General features: G+C 37.7%; 1 protein-coding gene and 1 long non-coding RNA gene across 6 annotated transcripts in view; one reads left to right on the forward strand and one right to left on the reverse strand.

Annotated features, from left to right (window-relative positions):
* The window catches only part of TAB2 (TGF-beta activated kinase 1 (MAP3K7) binding protein 2), a 65,817-nt gene that overhangs the window by 7,363 nt on the left and 35,352 nt on the right, over positions 1-23,102 (forward strand). For 3 of the 4 annotated variants that reach the window (XM_028136251.2, XM_028136250.2, XM_054721752.1), the window contains exon 2: positions 18,339-18,487. The exons of the other annotated variant lie outside the window; for it this stretch is intronic. The gene's annotated coding sequence lies outside the window, so the exon portion shown is untranslated. The remainder of the gene's footprint in view (positions 1-18,338; positions 18,488-23,102) is intronic. 4 annotated transcript variants of the gene reach the window in all.
* Positions 1-23,102, reverse strand: part of LOC129150437 (uncharacterized) — a 78,387-nt gene that overhangs the window by 1,283 nt on the left and 54,002 nt on the right. The gene's annotated exons all lie outside the window — the stretch shown is intronic.

Below are 23,102 nucleotides of genomic sequence, written 5' to 3' on the forward strand. Positions count from 1 at the left end.
GTTTAATCTTTCTGCAAGTTGTTTTTGAGTTTGGCACGCATCTTCATCCAATAATGCTTGTAATTGTTTGTCTTCAAACTTTTTTGGTTGACCTGGACGTTCTTTGTCTTTCACGTCGAAATCATCACTTTTAAAGCGTTTAAACAAGTGTTCACAAGTATCTTGAGATGGAGCATGTTCACCATAAGCTTCCCAAAGTATTCAGTAGCACTTTTCTTCAAAATAAAGTAATGAATTATAACTTCCCGCAAATGCTCTTTTTTTGGCACGAAATTCAACATTTTTAAGTGTAAAAATATCTATGATGTTAACACCTTCAGCAAATTTGACATATGAAGTTTTGAAGCTTGTTGTCAATACAACAAAATAGCATACGTATCAAATTGCATACATATCAACATACGTGTAACTCCATCTATTGAAAATAATCCACATTATTAACCGGTACACCTAGTATATATATAATTCTTTTGATTTCAGAGAGAGAGAGAAACATCAATAATGAGAAAGAATCATTGGCTTGGCTACCTCCCACACACCGCCCATGGGGGATGGAGCCCAAAACCAGGAATCGAACCCTGGTTCATGGGTGGACACTCAACCACTGAGCCACACCAGCCGGGCTCAGTCATCTATATATGTAAAATCTATATATATAAAAAGCTAATATGCTAAGTGTCCCTCCCACCCTCCAACCAGTCTCTATGACATGCACTGACCGCCAGGGGGCAGACACTCAACATGAGCTGCCAAGCTGCAGTGACTTGGCAGCAGCGATTCTCAGGTGACGCACCCCGAAACCAGAGAGGAGGGAGCCCAATTCCTCACGGGGCTGTGTGATTCCACCTTCAGCCTGGGTTATGTTATTGCTGGGGCACTGTCGGCCCCAAATCTGGTTTACTGCACATTTGCGTTTGTTTTCCATACCCTGAATGACAGCAACTTTGCAGAGTGCCCTCTCACACTCCGGGACCCCTAGTGGGATGTTGGAGGAGAGCCAGTTTCAGCCAGATTCCCACAGGCCAGGCCGAGGGATCCCACCTGCTGGAGTGACCCCACTCACTCCGTAGACCCTGGGGAGGGACCGAGGGAGGTTGGCTCCAGGGCATGTCCGGCCCTTCTCACCCAGTCCTGCCCTGCCGGCCACCTTCTAATTAATTTCCTTTCTATGTTCACGAATCTGTGCACCAGGTCACTAGTTATATTATATTGCTTTGATGTGTTTTCACAGAAAAGGGAAAACATCCCACCTCACCCTATTTTAACAGTAACCCATTTTTTAGATGTTTAAATCTTAGCACCAGTCAGCTTTTCCTGTTCTGTGGCAAGTTATCCTCTGCCTAATGAATAATAATTTTAGCTTTTCTAAAACGTAATACTTGCCTTAAGTTCTAAGACCTTTAGTCGTTTATACAAAACTAGAGGCCTGGTGCACGGGATTTGTGCACTGGTGGGGGGCGTGGCCTGTGGGGATTGGCCAACTGTGGGAGCGCCACTCATCCTGGTCAGTCAAGCACCCGCCCTCTGAACAGCTGCTCCCGCTGTGCTCATCCCAGTCAACTAAGCGGCGCTCTAACTGTGGGAGTGCACTGACCACTAGGGGGCAGCTCCTGCATTGAGCATCTGCTCCCTGGTCATCAGTGCACGTCATAGCGACTGGTCAACCAGTCGTTCTGGTCGTTCCACCATTTGGTCGCTGGGCTTTTATTATATAGGATACTTCCTGGCTTTAAAGATATATCCACAAATATGTATAGGACAAATTGTTTTCTATTCAAATTTGATGTGACACAATACTATTTTACAAGTGAGATAGAAAAACATACAATTGAGTATTTTGATGCTCTTATGAGTTATTTGCTTGTTTTGAACTGTAACAGCCGTCCACTGGAAAAGTATACTACTGCTGAGTGTTAGTTTGAGTGGCTTCAGAAAGAAAGTCTGATTTATCCACAAACAGGTACAACATAGATAACGGATGGCATTGTAAGAATTTGTAGTATTTTGTTAAAGAAAATGGCATTCTTGTTTCACTTAAGAAGAAAAACAAAAACAGTCTTAGTACAAGTCACAGAAGCCAAATAATAAATTAGGAAAGGTCCTGTAGAGAGAGGCAGGAGAAGCAATAGTAATAAGATTTATAGAACTTAACAGAGATTATGGTGGAAATATATAAATGCTGATTGTTATTCATAAAATAATTCAAAAGAACTAATACATTAAAGAATATGTGTGATCCCTGTAACCAGTCCCCCACACTCAACCTTGCTAAAACAAAACAGTAGGTCAAAAGCAATGCCACATTTCTGGGTATATTACAGGAATTAATGCTACCATTAAAAACTTGAAAGTTGCTGGGGGATAATTTCGTCCATTTAACTTGCCTGCTTGGCGCAGAAGACAGATAGGTTCTGGGAGAATGAATTATTGCAACAACAACAAAGTGTGTGAAAGTAATATTCAATTAGTGAGTTCTACTTATTCCCAGCTTTATTAACTATACTTTCATCTGAATTATTAAATAATACTATTATTTTAAGTTTTACCTTAAAGTTTTACTCTAACATTTATATTAAGGAAAATGTCTTTTGACCTTTAATATCTTAATGTTAACCTTTTTAGTATTAGCAGAATTAAGCACATCACAAGTTTGTTTCCTGTCAATTTGTCATTCAGGCATACCAAGGATATTGCTTGTTTCATCAGTATAGAGCCAATAGTAATTGAGTATCAATGAGAGAAAATACTTGCCAATATAAACAAAAATTTGAAATCAGCATCTTGACTTTGCAAAACATGGTTCTCACATGCAAGTTTTGTTTAGTCAGAGAAATTAACAAGAACAATTATTCTGAGATGAACTGGAGAGAGAGGAGTAGAAGGGAGCCTACCTGGTTTTAATTTTCTTAGCAACTAAGGAAAATACTGCTTTTGAGTTGGTCTCTGTCAGCTTGTCGACCTCCACCCCTTTAAATATCTTAATTTTACCATGTTGGGAGTCAGTGAGGTGTAATAATTAAGATCTGGGCTTTAAAGTATGATGAACCAAAGTTCAAGTGAATTCTATTAATAACTATACTAGTAGCTCTGAGGTCATAGGTTAATCATTCAAATCTTTGAACCTAGGACTTTCCTTTAGAAAAAATACATTTTTATAGTAACACCTACTCTACCTGGTAGTTTTAACTACATTATCTGTATTTCTTATGTTAGCTAGTACAATACCTATCTGGAACCTAGTAGGTAGACATCAATAAGTACTAGTCAAAATGTAAAATATATTCTGTGATAACCTGTGCTACAGCTTTTCTTCACTGTAATTTATATTAGCTTCATTTTTGAGCACCTTCTATTTAGTAAAGCTTAATTTTTAGAAGTCCAGTCTTTCAAATAGGACAAGGTGAATTCTAGTTCTAGTTACATTAGACATATGTAACTTAAATAACGGGAAGTAATTTCATTGGAATTTTGCTTTGTTAGACAGTTTTTCCTCAGGATACATGTTCAATTCATTTTTCCTCAACAAATAGAATGAAAAAGATACAATTTCTATACTGTCTAATTTGCTGGAACTCTTTAGACCAAGGGTGAAATAAAACATCACTGTTATTTTTTTAATCACAAAGTAAACATGCAAATTATTATTAATTCTTTGTATTTTTCTTACGCATTCCTGTAGGGGGGAAAATACCATTTTCAATTTGGAAGTAATCTACAACCGTAATTTAATTCTTTTGTATTTTAAGCACTAGAAAATTGGCACAGATCAGATTTTGAAAACACTTCAAATATGAGTTAAATGTACTATAAAACTTGTGCCACTTTATCTGTATAAAATAACCTTGTACTTTTTCTGTTGTAAGTTGCTAATTAATATTTTTTCTGTTATTTCAACAATACTCTTTTCTATGTCCATGTTTACATTCAAAGGGGATATAGTGCTAAATTCCCCAATATTTGTTACTTAATTGCATTGAGCGTAACTTGCTGTTTACCTTTTGACTAACATGTACCTGAACTGTACTTGACTAAGTACTGTTTGCCACTTTATGATGATTTTCTAAAGAAATGGAAAAATAAACATGGGAATGGGGTTTCAAAAAATTCCTGTTTCCACATAGATGATTCTGCTTTTTTACATATAAAAATGTATTGACATGTATTGGTTGACCTTGCTTTTTCTTTCGTTTTTTTTTTGAGATTTTTCTAGCTGAGGTGATTGGTTGGCCTAAATGAGACATCCTCATTCTCTTCATGAGATTTTCCCTTCATGAACAATGGCATGAATTTATAGGATGACTGTTTAGAGCAGTTGCTGAAGCTCTGCAAGTGGAACAATAAGTACTTCGGGGGGAAGGTAACTGGTTCATGGGAAAATTGAACTTGTGATCTTAGCCAAGCCAAACCACAGGATTAGTACTTCAACTTTTATAGGATATCACATGATCAAAAGACTAGCAAGAAACTCCATAGAGTTTGTTTCATATGTCTTCTTTGACACACCTAAGAAAAATAGGTGGCTAACCCAAGAAATCTTGCCTGACTCATTCTTTCACTATATCTCATCTCTGCATTTTTTATTAGTCCATCTAATTCACTAATCCAGTAGTTTTGAGTTTCTACTGTGTGCCAGGTACTTTGCTAAGTGACAAGGATGGAGAGATGAGTAAAGTTCTTGCCCTCAACAGACTTGCAAACTAGTATGCTTTGCTGTAACAAATGCAATGACAGGGTTAAACATTGAACACTTCAGGAATCTATAGGAGGGAATGTCTGGCTCAGTGAGGGATAAAGGGATATGAGAAGGAAGTCTTCAGAGGAAAAGTGACACTTAATCTGAATGTGTGTCAAATAGATAGAAGTACAAGTTGGGAGAAGAAAAGCCATTTCAGTCAGAGAGAACAACATGCATAAAGGAAAGTCCACACGTATTCAGTAACTGAGTAGTTACACAGTGCATTAGGCACTAGCACTGGGTAAATAGGAAGTGAGGTGAAAAATTATGCTTACATGAAGATACTCACATGCTTTGTAAAGTAGATTTGACTTCATCCTATAAATGATGGAAGGCAAGTGCTTAACTAAAAAGATTTCTCTGGCTGCATTGTAGAGAATCTATACTAATAAACGGGTAATATGTAAATTGGTCAGGACGCCCTTACAGTAACGACCGAACAGCAGGCTGCATGGGGCAACAAGGCCGGTAGGGGTGTTAGTGAGGGACGACCAAATGACTGAACAGCAGGCTGCGTGGGGTGACCAGGCTGGCGGGGGGGGGGGGAAGGAGGGGCAGTGAGAGGCGACCAGGCTGACGGGGGGGGGGGGCAGTTGGAGGTGACCAGGCCAGAAAGGTGAGGGGCGACTAGGCTAGCAGGGGGAGCCATGAGGGGCACCCAGGCAGGGGGCAGTTGGACGCGACCAGGCTGGCAGAGGGGAGCAGTGAGGGGCAACCAGGCCAGCGGGGGGGGGGGGTAGTTGGGGGTGACCAGGCGACCGGGGGGCAGTAAGGGGCGACCAGGCCAGTGGGGGGGGGGGCAGTTAGGGGCGATCAGGCAGGCAGGCAGGCAGGCAGGTGAGCAGTTAGGAGCTAGCAGTCCCGAATTCTGAGAGGGATATCCGACTGCCAGTTTAGGCCCTATCCCTGGGATCAGGCCTAAACCAGCAGTCAGACATCCCCCAACGAGTCCCGGATTGGAGAGGGTGCAGGCTGAGCTGAGGGAACCCCCCCTCCCATGCATAAATTTCTTGCACCAGGCCTCTGGTATATGTATAAAAGCCTAAGCGACCGTTCGACCAGTAGCTATGATGCACAATGACCACCATGGGGCAGACGCTCAAAGCATAGGCGTGGAAACATGGAACAGACTGATGAATCTTAGGAGGGAGGGCAGGAAGAGATTAACCAAAGATCTTATATGCCTACTAGAGGCCGGGTGCATGGATTCATGAACTGGTGGGGTCCCTCAGCCTGGCCTGCGGTGATCGGGCCAAAACTGACAGTCTGACATCTCCTGAGGGGTCCCGGATTACAAGAGGGCACAGGCCAGGCCAAGGGACCCCACTGGTGCATTAATCCATGCACTGGGCCTCTAGTTTTAGAAAAAGCCAGTTGTGGGAGAGAGACAGATATTTGAGAGTTGATAAGGAGCTGAATTAGGTCTGTGATTAAGTAAAAGAGTAGGTGATGAATTGAGAAGCCAATACTGAGTATTAAGTAAAACAAGGTAAGGATTGCACATGCCCTGGCTTGAGTACTGCCATTCACCAATACAAAAACATACCAGGGAACAGTAACAGGTGAGGAAGATGTTTGAGTTCTGTTTGCTGATTTTAAGGTTTCTTTGGAGAGAAAAAGAGGAAGAAGACATCACTTTATATGGTGTGAGATGGGGAAAACTTCTCTGATTAGATGAGATTTGAGCAAGTACTTGAAGTGATCAAGGGAAGGTTTCCAGATGGAGGCAAAAACAAATGCAGAGGCCTGTAGGTGGGAGCATGCTTGCAAAGTTCCAAGAGCTAGAAGGCCACTGTAAGTTGGAGCTGAGACAGAGGGAGAAGGGAAGATGACATTTGGGTATGTGCTTTTCATGTAGCATCTTTAAATTGTAGTAAGGACTTCAGATTTTATTCAGGATGAGATAGGATGCCACTGAAGAGTTTTAAGCCTTTTGCCCTCAGTTATAACATGATTTATTTTTTGGTCATTGTATATGTATAATTTTATATTACTTATCGTTTGTATAGATTTATGTAACCATCACAGTCAGGATATAGAACTAGAACTATTCATCACCACAAAGACATTTCTTTGTGTTACCCCTATATAGATGTTCCTTGACTTACAGTCGGGTTATGTCCCAATAAACCCATCATAAGTTGAAAATACCATTAAGTCGAAAATGTAATACACCTAAGCTACCAACATCAAAGCTTAGCCTAGCCCAGTGGTTGGCAAACTCATTAGTCAACAGAGCCAAATATCAACGGTACAATGATTGAAATTTCTTTTGAAAGCCAAATTTTTTAAACTTAAACTTCTTCTAACGCCACTTCTTCAAAATAGACTCGCCCAGGCCATGGTATTTTGTGGAAGAGCCACACTCAAGGGGCCAAAGAGCCGCATGTGGCTCTCAATCCGCGGTTTGCCGACCACGGGCCTAGCCTATCTTAAACTTGCTTAGAACACGTTACATTAACCTACAGTTGGGCAATTATCTTGAGGTTCATCTCAATAGTAATTGCCTTCCTCTTATCAGAAGCAAGAGTCAAAGATGTGGGCATTTTGTAGACATGATGGGATGTGAAAACACAAAACACAATGTTCAAAATGCTGCTGGCAACACATAACACTGTAGAACATGGGTTGCTTGCCCTGGTGTTCTCGTGGATGATGGGGAGCTGCAGCTCGCTGCCACTGACCAGCATCACATAAGAGAGTATCTACCGAATATCACTAGCCTGAGGAAAGATCAAAATTCATGAAGTACATTTTCTACTGAATGTGTATTGCTTTTGCACCATGGTTAAGTTGAACTATGGTAAGTCAGGGACCATCTATATATAGTCAGACCTTTCCCACAACCTTAACCTCTGGCAATCACTGATTTGTTCTCTATCACTATAATTTTAGTACTTACATAAATAGAATTATACATTATGTTATCATTGGTTTATTTCACTCAGCATTATGTCCTTAAAATCCATCCAATATGTTGTGTGTATCAATAGTTCCTTTCATTTTAATGCTAAGAAGTATACCATTGTATGGCTGTACTACAGTTTGTTTAACCATTGACTGACTGAAGGACTTTTCTGTTTCCAGTTTGGAGTGATAAAAATAAAACTGCTGTGAATAGTTTTGTACAGGTTTTTATGTGAAAATACATTTTTATCTCTCTAGAATAAGTTCCCAGGAGTGCAATTGCTGGGTTGTGTGATAAGTATATGTTTAACTTTATAAGAAGCTACCACTTTTCCAGAGCAGCTGCATCATTTTACATTCCCACCAACAATATACGAGATTCAGTTTCTCCGCATCCTTGCCAGCATTTGGTATTATTTATTTTTTATTTCAGTGATTCTAATGGGTATGCAGTGACATCTCATTATACCATTAATTTGAATTTCCCTAATAGCTAATGATGTTGAGCATATACTCATGTGCTTTGCTATCTATATGTCCTTTGTGGTGAATGTCTGTTCAAGTCTTTTGCTCATATTCTAATGGGATTATTGACTTATTGTTGAATTTAGTGAGTTCTTTACATATTTTGGATCCAAGTCCTTTTTTGAGTATGTGATTTGTAAGTATTTTCTCATGGTCTGCAGCTTATCTTCCTCTTAACAGTGGCTTTTGCAGAGCAAATAAAAAAAAATAATTTTGATGAAATCTAATTTATCCACTGTTTCTTTTATAGATTGTGCCTTTGTTGTCAAGTCTGTGAATACTTTGCTTATCCTCAGATCCCAAAAACGTCCTACTGTTTTCTTCTAAAAGCTTTATATCTTGCATACATAATTCTATAATCCATTTTGACTTAATCCTATATAATAAAAGGCTAATATGCAAATTGTCCCCTCGGGAGTTTGACCACCAGGGAGAGGTGTGGAATGAAGAAAGGCCCCAGCTGGCAGCCTAGGGAAGGCAGGCCCGGATTGGCCCTGATTGCTGGCCAGGCCTAGGGACCCTACTGTGCACAAATTTCATGTACCGGGCCTCTAGTTTTTATATAAAAGTGTGAAGTTTAGATTGAAGTTTACTTTTTGTCTATGGATGTCCAGTTATTTCTACACCATCTGTTGAAAAAAATATTCTTTCTCCATGCCCTGGCCAGTGCAGCACAGTTAATTGGCCATCGTCCTGTGTACCGAAAGGTTGCTGGTTTGTTTCCCAGTCAGGGCCCATGCCCAGGCTGCAGGCTCCATCCCTGGTAGGCAGTATGCAGGAGGCAGCCAATCAATGTTTCGCTTTCACATCAATGTCTGTCTGTCTGTCTGTCTGTCTCTCTCTCTCTCTCTCTCCCCCCCCTCCTCCTCTCTCCCTCCCTCCCTCTCCCACTCTGCCTCTCTCCTTCCCTCCCTCTCTAATAATCAGTTTTAAAAAATTATCTTTCATCCTTTGAATTGCATTTGCACCTTTGTCATGACTGTACTTGTGAGAATCTATTTCTGAATTCTCTGTTCTATTCCATTGATCTTTGAGGCTATCCCTCCATCAGGAAGTACTGTCTTGTTTACTGAAGCTGTATAGTAAGTCTTAAAATCAGGTAGTAAATTTCTCTAACTTAATTCTCCTTATTCAGAATTGTTTTAGCTGTTCCAACTCCTTGACATGTAAAGTTTCAAGTCTACAAAATAATCCTGCTGGGATTTTGGTAGGAACTGCATTAAAACCATAGTTCAATTGGGAAATTGACATTTTTATTTTGTGTTTTAATCCATGGACACAGTATATCTTTCCTTATATATAGGGGGTCTTTTAAGATTTACACCTAGAAACATTTTTTTGGAGCAATTGTAAGTGCTGTTATGTTTTTAATTTCATTTTTCAGTTATTCATTGCCAGTTTATAGCAGTATGGTTGATTTCTGTGAGTTGACCCTGTATCCTGAGACCTTGCTAAGCTAAACTATTCTAACAGTTTTTTTATTGATTCTGTGTGTTTCTAATGTGTCTGTGAATAGAGACAGTGTTTTCCCTTCTATATTCCTTTTATTTCCTTTTCTTGCCTTACTGCTCTGGCTAGTATTTCCAGCACTATGTGTCATAGGAGTGGTGAAATCAAACAAGCTCGTCTTGTTCCTGATCTGACAGGTAATGCATTCAGTCTTTCACCATTAAATATATGTTGGTTGTAGGGTTTTTGCAGATTCTGTTTATTAGGTTGACAAGCTATTTCTAGTTTAAGAATTTTTATCATGATGGAGTACTGAATTTTGTCAAATGCCTTTTCTGCTTTAATTGATATTGTGATCATATGGCTTTTCTTTAAATTGTTAACTGATGGTAACTTTTCTTTTTAAAGATTCATTCTGGCTGCTCCCTGTCTGTTCTCTGTGTCTGTGAGTCTGTTTCTGTTTTGCTTGTTTGTTCATTAGATTCCACATATGAGTGAAATCATATGGTACTTGTCTTTCTCTGACTGGCTTATTTCACTTAGCATAACGTTCTCCAGGTCCATCCATGCTGTCACAAAGGGTAAAATTTTATTCCTTTTACGGCCGAGTAGTATTTTATTATGTAAATGTGCCATAGCTGTTTTATCCACTCATCTACTGATGGACACTTGGGCTGCTTCCAAATCTTGGCTATTGTAAATAACACTGCAATCAGCACATATTCATTTGAATTAGTGTTTCGGGTTTCTTCAGATAAATGCCCAGAGCCCGGCCGGCATGGCTCAGTGGTTGAGCATCAACCTACAAACCAGGAAATCACGTTTTGATTCCTGGTCAGGGCACATGCCGGGTTTTGGACTCGATCCCCAGTGTGGGCATGCAGGAGGCAGCAGATCAGTGGTTCTCGCTCATCATGAATGTTTCTATCTCTCTCTCTCCCTCTCTGGGAGAGAGGAATTGCTGGGTCATAAGGCAGTTCCATTTTTTATTTTTTGAAGGATATAATAATTATTGTTAAGCCTTTTTTCATTTGTCTCTCTCGATCCCATTCTTTTCTGCATTTTATCTAATCTTTCTTGACCCCCTTTTAGTAAGTTCTTGGTCTTCACGTCTCCTCTCTTCCTGCCTAGCCTCTTTTCCATTATTCCCAAGGTCAATATCACCACCTTCTGCTGAATTTCACTGAAGTTATCTTTCTTTGTAATCATATATTCTGTATATTATGCATTTAAAACCATTCTGAGCGGAAATATGTAGCTTTCTCCAGACTGGCTTAGGGGTCCATGACACCAGATCTAGTGGAACCAAATTGGAGATGTTTAGGAAAACCACGTCAATAAGTTTTAGTTGAAGTGCTAAGCAGGGGAGAAGCCTAGTTAATTTTTCATTTGTTTTAATTATGAAATAAATTATAATTTAGAACATTTTTAAATTGTATTAAGTTTTTAAAAAGAGGGAAGACCTCTTTTTAGTTACAACTATAGATAAGCTAAGATTTCAAGGTTAAAAAAAAAATTGTCTATAGTCCCACAATCACTTTTGTTACCCTCTTATTGTATATCTCTTCCAGTTTATCAATTTCTTGTTCAAAGGAGTAAAATATATAAAGCAGTTATATAGGGGCATTTCTTATTCTGCTAAACAGTACTTGATAGGTCAAGTGGGAAGTCCTCGGGGGCAGGGCGGTAAGCTGTGGGGTCAGGTCATTTAGATGATGGATGATTGGGATAGGGTGGTAGCAATAGGGGTGGAGTAGGCTTGACACCAAGAGGTGTTTAGAAAGAAGGACTTACAGGACTTCATGGTAAATACTGGGGCTGAAATGCATGGAGTGTAAGGGAAAGTATCAGAAAGGAATAGGGTGCCTAAATTAGGATTCTTGGAATAATAATGCACAGATCCACAGTACCTTATCCAAAATCCAGAGGACAACTGTGTTTTAGAATTCAAAATTTTTAGTTTTAGAAAGCTAACATATTGTGTATTCTATAATACAAAAGCCTAATATGCAAATTGTCCCCTCAGGAGTTCATCTGGGAGACTGGGAGTTCGATTGCTCTCTATGACATGCGCTGACCACCAGGGGGCAGTGCAAAACGAAGGAAGGCTAGGATCGGTAGCTGGAAGGCCCCAATTGGCCCTGATCACCAGTCAGGCCTAGGGATCCTACCCATGCATGAATTTCGTGCACTGGGCCTCTAGTATTATATATTACTTAATATCCTCAGTGAGGTCTGAGGCATCACTCAGTAATTAAACACTAATATTTCTGTCATGAAACATGGAAATATTCACAGTAAGTAGGCCAAATATAGCCTATTAATAATCTCATATTAATAGTTCAAAGCAGATTTTTGCCACTACCAGATGAGTTTTGACATAAAGTTGCATGAAAAAATCTTTTCAGTACTTTTTAGATTTCAGTACTGTGGAAGTGATTGTAGATTGACTGTACTGACTAGCATCCAGTGAGGAGAGTCTTAGGAATTGTGTTTTAAGGAGTCATAGTTATTAAATGGATGAGCTTTAAAGGAGTTGAGAAAGCCAAAGAAAGGCAAGAGAAGAGCTTAGGTAACTTCAGTTATCAGGCTAAAAAAAGAATTGCTATGTCTTATAAAAATGAGAAGTTGAGGAGGGAAGCTAAATTAGAAGAGTTTAAGTTTTAACTTGCTTCACATGACTTTCCCTTTTATGTTTCATGTATTTCATATCGTGGGTAAATGAACTGAAAAGTTCAGATGTACTGATGTATAAAATTTCCTTTTAAAATAAGCTCTGAATTTTGAGATCCTTCAGACTTGTAGGTTGGGAGTGGTTAGAAAGGTGTTCCTAGATAACTAAGAATTGGGGCCCTGCTCACCTGGAAAATAGACTGAAGGAGTGAAGTTGAGGTACTTGTCCACTAACAGTATTCTTTTCTGTATAGTTGAATCATTAATATGGCCATATTTATAATGACATAAATATATTCAAAAGGAGTAATTTTTGTAGCAACAGTGGTAGCTGACATGTTTTGAATGCTTAGTATGTACCAGGCACTGATCCAAGTGCTTTACAGTAAGCAGTCTAGTGATATCTGTTTCTGCCTTGTAGATTGGGGCATGATATCAACCCAGAGCATAGGTAGTGGTGTGATTTTTTGATTCCCAGTTCTTGGGAAATCTGAAATATAGATAATTAATGCATGAATATATAGAATTGAGTAGTTTTTAACTGTATTGCTATTCTGTGACTTTTTTAAAAATCTACTTTTAATACTGGACTCAGGACATTAATACTGTCATATAAAATCTCTTAGAAATAGGGACAAGTCTTTAACAAATATGAAATAAGGTCCAGTAATGACACTTAAAATTAGTTTAATTGCTTTATATTTACTGTGTATAAATGCATGCATTTATTTTGTTATTCATACATAATAAAAGACAAATTTTGTCATAAACTTTTATTCAAATTCTACCAATTTGTATTATTTGAATTTTGTTTTTCTTCTATTAAATAAAGGTGTTGGACTAGATAGTCTGTAAGGCTCCTTTCAGTATCGAATTCTATGATTCTGAATATTTAAGTTTCATCAAGTGAAATAGAAAACTTAAACTTTAATTCAAAGGAGATTCTCCTTATATTATGCTCTTAAGTGTAGATGAGATAGAGATGCCAGAGGAAGAATGTAGAGAATGAGCATCATAACTTTGCACATACATACTTTTGATAAACATTAAGAACAAACACAGAAATAAGGATCCTTGGAAACTAGAAAAACAGTGTTGACCAGAAAAGTTTTCAAGAAAAGAATGAAAACTAGTCATTCAAGTTAGTAATCAATCAATCAAATTAATACTATCTAATGAAAGAGTAATATGCAAATTAACCATCACCCCGCTACACCCACAAGCCACGCCCACCAGCAAATCAGGAGTGAATATGCAAATAAACGCAACTAAGATGGCTACGGCCACAGAGAGTAGGAGGGAGGCTTGGGTTTCCCCAGCGATGGAGGAAGCTATGGAGGAAGCCAAGCTTTCTGCACACCCTGGCCAGCCCAGGCCTCCGCTTAAGGCTACAAAGTTTCAATTATAGAAGATATATAAATCCAAACAGAAATGGCACCACGGAGCTGGAAAGAGCGGGAGGCTAGGGTTGCCTCTGGTGATAGAGGAAGCCAAGTGTCTGCAGCCTTGGCTGGCCCAGGCCTCCACTTAAGGCTACAAAGTTTCAATTGTAGAAGATAAATAAACCCCAGATACCAGGGCCTCAGCTTGCATCACCAGGCGGTGTGGCCATCCTGCAAACCACCACAGGTCCCTCGCCTAGGCTGCCCCACGCCCCAAGGGAACCCCCACCCTGATCTGGGACATCCTTCAGGGCAAACCAGCGGCCCCCACCCATGCACCAGGCCTCTATCCTAATAAAAGAGTAATATGCAGATTGACCATCACTCCAACACACAAGATGGCTGCCCCCATGTGGTCAAAGATCCTGCTTCCATGTGGACACAAGATGGCCACCAAAAGATGGCCAGCAGGGGAGGGCAGTTGGGGGTGATCAAGCCTGCAGGGGAGGGCAGTTAGGGGTGACCAAGCCAGCAGAGGAGGGAAGTTGGGGGTGACAAGGCCTGCAGGAAAGGGCAGTTGGGGGGGACCCAGGCCTGCAGGGGAGAGCAGTTGGGGGGGACCAGGCCTGCAGGGGAGGGCAGTAAGGGGTGACCAGGCCTGCAGGGGAGGGCAGTTAGGGGTGACCAGGCTGGCAGGGGAGTGGTTAGGGTGTGATCAGGCTGGCAGACAGAAGCAGTTAGGGGCAATCAAGAAGGCAGGCAGGCGAGCAGTTGGGAGCCAGCAGTCCTGGATTGTGAGAGGGATGTCCCAGATTGGAGAGGGTGCAGGCTGGGCTGAGGGATACCCCCCCCCCATACTCGAATTTTGTGCACTGGGCCTCTAGTAAGTATAGAAGAAGGAACCCTGGACTTGGAGTTAGAAAGCCATGAATGCATTTCTGTCCCTAACTCTGCTGCTTATTGGAGTTTTGATAATCAGTAAATTACTTAATTTTCTGAACCTTGCAAAGTGAGAGTAATAACTACCTAGCCTTTCTCAGTAGTTTTCATAAGGATCAAATGATAATGGTGAATTAGAAGTGCCTAATAAGACTTAAAAATGTTTATGAACCTAAGTTATGGAAAAAATGTGGAGGATCCTTAAGAGGTTGGATTTGGTGATTTGAATAAAACTAATATCAAGGGAAGAAACTTGAAGGCAGATTAAAACAAGTTGAAGCCAAAGTATAAGTATTCAGTAGATAAGTTTGGCATGGTGTGAATGGTAAGAAATACATGGACTGGCATAGCATATTCATTCCTTACATTGCTTTTGCAGGTTTTGTATTCATATTTGTGTTTCTTACTGGATTAGAAGTAGGTAGAGGACAGGAACTGCAGCTCACTCTCTGTTTCCTCAGTGCCTTGAAAATAGCAATGTCAATAAATAGCTTTGTGAATAAATACTTGCTGAACAGGACATAACTGGTAAAGAAAATTTTTGTGATAAGAGTGTATACATGGATGTAACTTGTTCATAGGTTGAAGGGAGAGATTGAAAAGAAAGGGGTTGGTTTCATCAAGAAAATATGAAAGAGATAGGATCTGGAACCACAAATAAAAATCGCTAGTCTTACTAGTTAATAGATTTCTCCCACGAAAAAAGCACCAGACCCAGGAGGAGGTTATACTGTTGAATTACTTAAAACATCAAGCACCAGATAACTAGATTAGAACAGAGAAGGCAAAAAGGTCAGCTTCCCAGTTCTTTTTACAAAGACAGCACATAACATGATAAAATATGAGCCCAAAAGACTATATACACCAATCTCACAAAAGTTGTTGCAAAAAACAATGCTTAATAAAACTATCAAATGGAATCTACCATTACATTAGCAGAATAATACTGTAATTGGATTCACCATAGGGTTATCAGGATAAATCAAATTAAATCATATTAGTAGGTGAGAGGGGGGGAATGGCTAAGGAACCAAAAAGGGGGAGAAATGAACATTTACTTCTGATAAGAATCCTTAGTGAAACAAGAATAAATTAATGTACTTAAGATTTTATATATCTCAGTCCAGAAGTCAGCATTTTTTTATGGTAAAAAAAAAAAAAACTAGAATTCCTATTTTATTATTTAGTGAAGTACAAAATTCCTTTTAAAAAGCCATGAATCAAAAAAAGTGTGGCTAGCATTAGTATTACGTAACATTGTCTTGGGAATGCTGGCCAATGTAATTAGACAGAAACAAACAAACAAAATAGGTGTAATTATTTGAAAAGAAGGAAGCAAATTCATTATTTATAAGTGACATTGTATGTGTGGAAAAGCCAAGAGAATCAACTGAAATATTACTGTGAGTAATGAGATTTCAGTATGAAACCTAGTTAATCTAAAGTGGGGTTTTTTTGTGTGTTTATTTTTTTTGTTGCTTTTATGTCCTTTATACTGAAAGTCTATCCATATGAGTTAATGAGGATTCTCATTCTTAAAATACTTTTTTTTTGCCTTCTGGGGAATGCAGAGATTATTTAATCTTATCTCTAAGTAAATTGCAGTCTATTTTGAATAAGACACTTTGCAAGTTAACTTCTAAAAACTACTTTGAGCCCAGCGAGTGGTCAGGGCACAGGCCTGGGTTGCAGCTAGATCCCCAGTGTGGGACTTGCAAGAGGCAGCCAATCAATGGTTCTCTCTCAACATTGATGTTTCTTTCTCTCTCTCTCTCTCTCTCTCTCTCTCTCTCTCCCTCTCTCTCTCTCTCTCTCTCTCTCTCTCCCTCTCTCTCTCCCTCTCTCCCTCCCTCCCTCCCTCCCTCCCTCTTCCTTCATCTCTGAAATCAGTAAAAATATATAAAGAAAAACTACATTGAAATAAAGTTGCAGCAATAAATACATTTAGAATGACTTTAAGGGTTTGTGTTTTTTTTATTCCTGTGGCTGAGATACTTGCTTTATTGCTTAGTAATGCCAGGAAAGGTGTAATCTGATCTTTGAGCCTTATTTGGTAAATAATAATTTTGTGTGGAACCCACTGTTCTATCAGTTAGAGAAAAATTATTGCACAAATGTAAGGGTTTTCTTTGCCCTTAAGGCATTTTCTGACTTAAAGACCTAAGTTATATCATGTATTGATACTTTTGTTTTTTAAAAAGCACTGTGTAACCTTAAGGAGGGCTATTGACAAAAGTATTTTCTACTTTACTTGGAGAAGAATTACATGTCTTTTCGTTTGCCACTAATTCTCTTTATATCCGAGATGTAAATTCTTATATTTTTATTCATCATTAACTCTCAGAATTGAACTCTCTCACACATTTACCTTGTAGTTCTGCAAGCAATAATGAAAAATGAGTTCTATCTCTTAGGATGTGATGCAGATGATTTAAAACTAAAGCTTGTTACACAGCTGTTGCTTTAGCATTTATGAAAATGAACACTTAAGTATACCCATGTTTAGAACAAAAAATGTATTGAATACCTAATATATGCTAAGTTTTTAGGTGCTTTCTAGACTTTAGCTAATTCTCATGGCAATCCAGTGAGGTGGGCAGTGGTGCCCCATTTCAGAGAAAGAAATCTTCTGCAGAGAATTTTAGTCCAAAGCTAAATCTATCCCTTCCAGACTTCTTTTTTTTTTTTTTTTTTTTTTTTTTTACTATAACAATATGCCATCACAGTGATGGAAAATTTGCATTTTTCTTAAGAACTACTTTTATGCTATTTTGCTTTATTGTATTGCTAGTTACCAAGAATGCAAAAAGTTATTTGAATCCTTGTCTTCACTTTTTTTTGGTCCTGTTACAATTCTCACAAGCAGCCATCATTTGGCAGCAGCAGAGAATTCAATTTATGTTGACTGCTGTGGGATTGGTTTCTTGGAGAAACTCCTTAGGGTGCTAGCCTGCCAAGTATAAGGACATTGTTTGCAGGCCTTAGTGATCTAATTAGTTCACCAGTCTCCCACTTTTAATATCCTACCATTTCTGTAACCTTTGTAGTTGTATGGTTGTTGTTTTTTTAATATGGACCTAACAAAAAAATTTTTAAATCATTGAATCTATTTTGGTAATGGAAAAAAAGAATTTCCAGTGTGGTGCAGAATCACATCTTATGAGCTATTCTTTGCCTCCCTCTTTAAGAATTACCAAGTTTGTTTGTTTTTTATTAGAACTTGGAATTAAATTCACTGTTTGGATGTATCGAAAGCATTTTTTAAAGAAATCTCTGAGAATTTATTTTAGGAAATTAGGGGAACAGTTAGAAGACCATTGTAAATAAAATAGCAAGCAAAAGAGAAAAACAAAATGACCTGAAAATGAGGACTTTGGAAAGTTTTACCACTGAAATTGGGTTTATTGTTTTTCTCTTTCTGTTATACTCTGTGGTCTGATGTTGGACAGTCTATTGCTAAAAGCCACTAGAGATTTCATAAAAGCTACTATTTCAATTTCTAGAATCGGGAGTCCAGAATAGAGCTGGGAAGATAAAAATAATGACAGCTAATGTAAATAGCATCTTCTGATAACTTAAAATTTAAGAGACCCTCATTCCACTTTGAAATATTTTATGTGAGAGACATTGGGAACTACCTCACTGCTGTTAGATCTCATAATGTTATCTGGTCACGTTTCTTGTTCTGCCTACCTCTAGTTTACTCTAGTTTCTCTTCTGCTTTCAAGGCTCCAGACCCCGTTCCTGGACCTGCCCTGGAAAAGAAGTATCCAGTAGAGATGAGCTCACTGCAGTTACTTAATTAAAAATTTGTAAGCTGCAAAAATGGCAGTGAGCCAACCAAGAACAGCTACAATTTGAATTTTTCTATTTCCAGGTATGCTAAAGTCAATGGCACCAGTCAAGCTTAGCCTATGTAACTGCCTTACGATGAAATCTATAATAACCAAAACTTTATTTTCAAAATTTGTGGTCATCTTGCTTTAAAATATAGTAGCCTCCCTAACATTTAGGTAACTTGCAGCTAGTATTGACCTTAACATACCTTTTGCCTGAATATTTCTAATTGAACTGTTTGCTAGTGGTAGCAAACTAATCCAGAAACAATTTAAGAAAAATAAATTTGAAATCCTATTGAGTAAAGCCCTGTAAATGTACAAAAAGTAATCTGGTCTTCATTAAAAAGTAAACAATAACCACAATAGAACTGTCTTCCTTTCAGAGGTTCACATATAGTACAAGTAATATAGGGAATTAAGTAAATGAAACTAGTTCTCCATCCTGAGTTTCTCAACCATTCTATACTACAAATGTCTTCACGTAAAGGGTAAATATATTCTTCGGTAATTGTAAGTCATAAGTAAGATTTCTGGATACAACCAAATAATGTATTATATAGAACTGTTACCTGAAGAATTTAATTATTTTAAATGTAAGTATATAACTAATATTTGCTATATTTTTTTGAGTGCTCAAAAGAAACCAGACTAGAAAGTAGTTGGAATTTTAGTAACAAAATTAAAACTGAGGTTTCCTGCCGCCTTAGATTTTAACCAAGAGAAAACTTATGAATAGTTTGAGGGTTGAGGTCAGTTAGCTTTTAAGGACCTTTATTGCTTTTACCAATTTGTACAGATTTAGAAACAGAATCCATAAAAGGTGATTTTATTTACTAAAAAAGATAACCATACATATCTTTTGATTTTAAAGTTCAATTCAGATAGGTTAGAGATTACCAATATTGAACAGAGGAATTTTACTATATATTCCAATTGTTATCTTAAGAGATGATACTAATATTCTAGCTTGTGCTTTCTTTATATTCCTCCGTTGTTAATGTATAATGAATTTAATGTTAGCCAATCTTGTCAGCATTAGGTCACTGGTTATGCGCCACATTATTTGTTTGGTAATATTTGTTTTGGAAAAAATTTAATCTGAGTGTTGAATTAGGACTGGAAAGGGAGCTACTACTAGAATTATAGGAGCATTACCACTGTTAAATGAATTAAAGGAGAAATTGTAGAGGGAACTGCATTGAATTTCAAGTCTTATTAGTTATCACTGGGGCTATCAGTAATGGTAAAAATCTATATTATTAAATGCAAGTTGTGTTTAAAGCACTGTGCTAGACACAGTAAAGATGTCAAAATGAATAAACTTTACTTTCAGTGAGTTTACAGACAAGTAATTTTTTTTAAAGTATCATAATAGAGGTACAAACAATGTACTTGAAAGTACCAGAGAGAATCAATTTTTTAGGAAAGGTAATGTTTCTACTGAGCCTTGAAGGATAGTTAGAATTCTTCAGGGAGAGTGGAAAGAGTATTTCTAATTTATGGAAATGAAAGTAAGTATTATGATCTAGAAATTGTGAGCAATACAGTGTGCCTAGAGAACAGTGGGATACAGGATGATATGATGGGATATGGAGCTATTGCTATACATGCTTTCAAAAGTCAAGTGAAGGAGTTGGATTTCATTCAGTAGATAATGGAATCTATTGAAGACATTTTAGCCCTGGTGTATTGAAATCCATGAATCTTTTGAAAAACTGAATGTGGCAGAGCAAGGGTTGCTTGATAAAGTTAAAGATTAGGCAGTAGTAATACCTAATAAAGGGCAACATTTATTATTATATGTCAGGGATTGTGTATGAAGAGTTATATGTGCAATTTCTCATTTAATCCTTCCTACAGGAATGTTGTGAGAAATAATACTTGTTAATCATTTAGCACAGGACTAGTGATTATAAGCTCAGAAAATTGTTCTTGTTTACATTTATGTGAGATAAATTCCTATAAGAGTGTTGCATTTATTGGGAGATTCTTAAGATAGTAACAATAAACTTATTTTTTACTACCCCTTACCTCTTTCTTTTAAACATTTAAACAAGGGGTGGGGGACCTTTTTTCTGCCAAGGGCCATTTGGATATTTATAACATCATTCGCAGGCTATATAAAATTATCAACTTAAAAATTAGCCTTTTTTATATTTGGTCAAACATTTAATTAACTCACCCCTAATGCCTTGGCAGGGTCAGACCAAATGATTTTGCAGGACTGGATGTTCCCCACCCCTATTACTTAGTTTGAGGGCTGCATAATAGTTTATGTGGAGTTAGCCTTAGCATAAAAAAAGAGAGAGCTAGACCACGCCTTTTTTATTTTTTTTATCCAGTGGATTGATTATAAGGTACAAGACTAAACATAGAGGTAGTCTTGAATAAATTAAATTAATTTAATTAAAACATAACTTTAGATCTCATCTGTCAAGCATCCCGAAAATTGATAATTGTTGCAGCTGTTAACAACTATATTAGTAACAGTTTCAACATAGATAACATAGTCCTTTAAGTATTTGAAATTACATATAGTTGGCTAAGTACAGGTACTTTCAAATAACTCATTCCATCCTACTATTACTCTCCTACCCATGTATCAGAATACAAGTTATGTGAAAATATATAGGAAATAATTTTATAAGGAAAATATTCTGCTCTAATTATCTCAATTGTTTATGACTAATTATACAAACAATACATGCATATATAGTCTTATAAAAAATGAAAACATAGCAGAGATGACTAAACCTCCTTAGACCATCTTCTATCATGAGTCCCTTTACCCAGCTCCCTCTTCCAAATAATTAGTGATATCCTTTTAGCACCCTTCCTATACATACATATAAAAATATCTGTTTAAAATTTATCTCTTTTTTGTATCTTTTTTTTTTTTTTTTAAAGCACATATTCTATAGTACATGGGTTTTGCATCTTTTTTTCATTTGGTAATGTCTTACAAATCTTTCCATATAATTATCTGGATGTCTTACTCCACTTTTTAAAACAGTTGCATGGTATTCCTTAGTATTGCTATACAATGATTTACTTAATCATTCCTCACTGAACATTCAGGTTGTTAATACACACTGAAGGTGGTCATCCTTGTATGCTCCTCTTTGAATGCCTGTGTTTGTCTCTAGATTAGATGCTTTAATTTATATAGATAAAGAGGTAGAACTCTGGTACTTACTAGCAACTAATTTCATTCAACCCATCTCACAACTGATTGTAGTAACAGTGAGTAGTGACACCACAGTTGATCTGCTACTGACTCTGTTGAAACTAAATATATCTGTTAATATGTCTCTCCATGATTCTCTTCAGTTTAAAAAACCATGGTATGACAATTGTCTTCTTTGCTTCATATGTGGGGAGGATAAAATGACATAACAGATGTGCTGTGAGAAGTCCCAGTATAAATCTGAAATCTAGATTATAATGTTCTCAAAAGCATGGACTATTTTATTCATTTTTGCGTAATAAGAGCACATTGCGTGGTATATAGTAGGCAATGTTTGTGGAATGGATCCCAGAAATGAACTAAAAAGTGGGTCATATCTATGAGAAAGTTTCAGACTAGTAGAATTTTCTTATATGTATATTTTACATTATCTGAAATCTGTATATTTTTCACTGAAAATTTCCCACCTTTTCATCTTCATCTCACTTCCCAGCTGCATTATAGCCATAATTCCTCAAATGTATCAATCATGTTCTATCATGGCTTTCCCCCCAGTACAGTCACCAGTGCTATCCTGCAAGATTTTTATTTATTTTTCATGGCTAAGCTCAAGCACTACATTCTTTGTGAAGTTGCTCCTGCCTGTCCTTAATTCCTGAGTTTAGGCATTTCTTTCTCTTGACTTCATTGCAGTTTATACACCTCTATGTGGCACAGAGTGAATATTGCTGAATGAATGTATGCCCACCTCTGGGACTTGGTAGAAAGTCACAGAACCAGGCAGGGCCTGGAACTTCAGAGATAAATTATCTGAATCAAGAAAGTGAGAGGCATGCTGTTTTGCTGACTTATGGGATGCAGCATGCATGCTGCAAAGGAGGGCAATATAGATCTCCTCTATAATGTAACCCTGCCCTCTTCTTCAGCCTCATCTTTCATCCCACTTTCTCCTTGTTAGTCTCAGTCCCTGCACTTCATCATTAGCCAGCTACTTACCTTTCCCCAAACTTTCCATGCTATTTTACTCCTTGAAGTCTTTCCCCAGGCAACTATTTATGTCTGAAGTATTCTTTTCCTCTCACCTATCCACCTAGTAAACATATTTTCATCTTCCAAGGTCCAGCTTAGCTGTCACATTCTGTAATGAATCCTTTCCTAAATCCTCCTTTTATATCAGAATTAACTGATCCCTCCTTTTCCCTTGCGTATTGCACATTATATCTGTAACTACTCAGTTATTACATGTCTTTGATGTTTGTCTTTTCCTTCTAAAATTTGTTGAACATAGGCAACTGTGCTTTTATTAATTTTAATATTTTAGCACCAATTATAGTATTAAGTTGTAGGCACTCAACAGGTTTATTAAGTGAGATTATATATACATATATATATATATATATATACACATATATATATATATACACACACACACAGACGATACATATAAAATATAATATATAAAAAAT

This window comes from Eptesicus fuscus, chromosome 10 (genome assembly GCF_027574615.1).
Source record: "Eptesicus fuscus isolate TK198812 chromosome 10, DD_ASM_mEF_20220401, whole genome shotgun sequence".
Taxonomy (NCBI): Eukaryota; Metazoa; Chordata; class Mammalia; order Chiroptera; family Vespertilionidae; genus Eptesicus; species Eptesicus fuscus.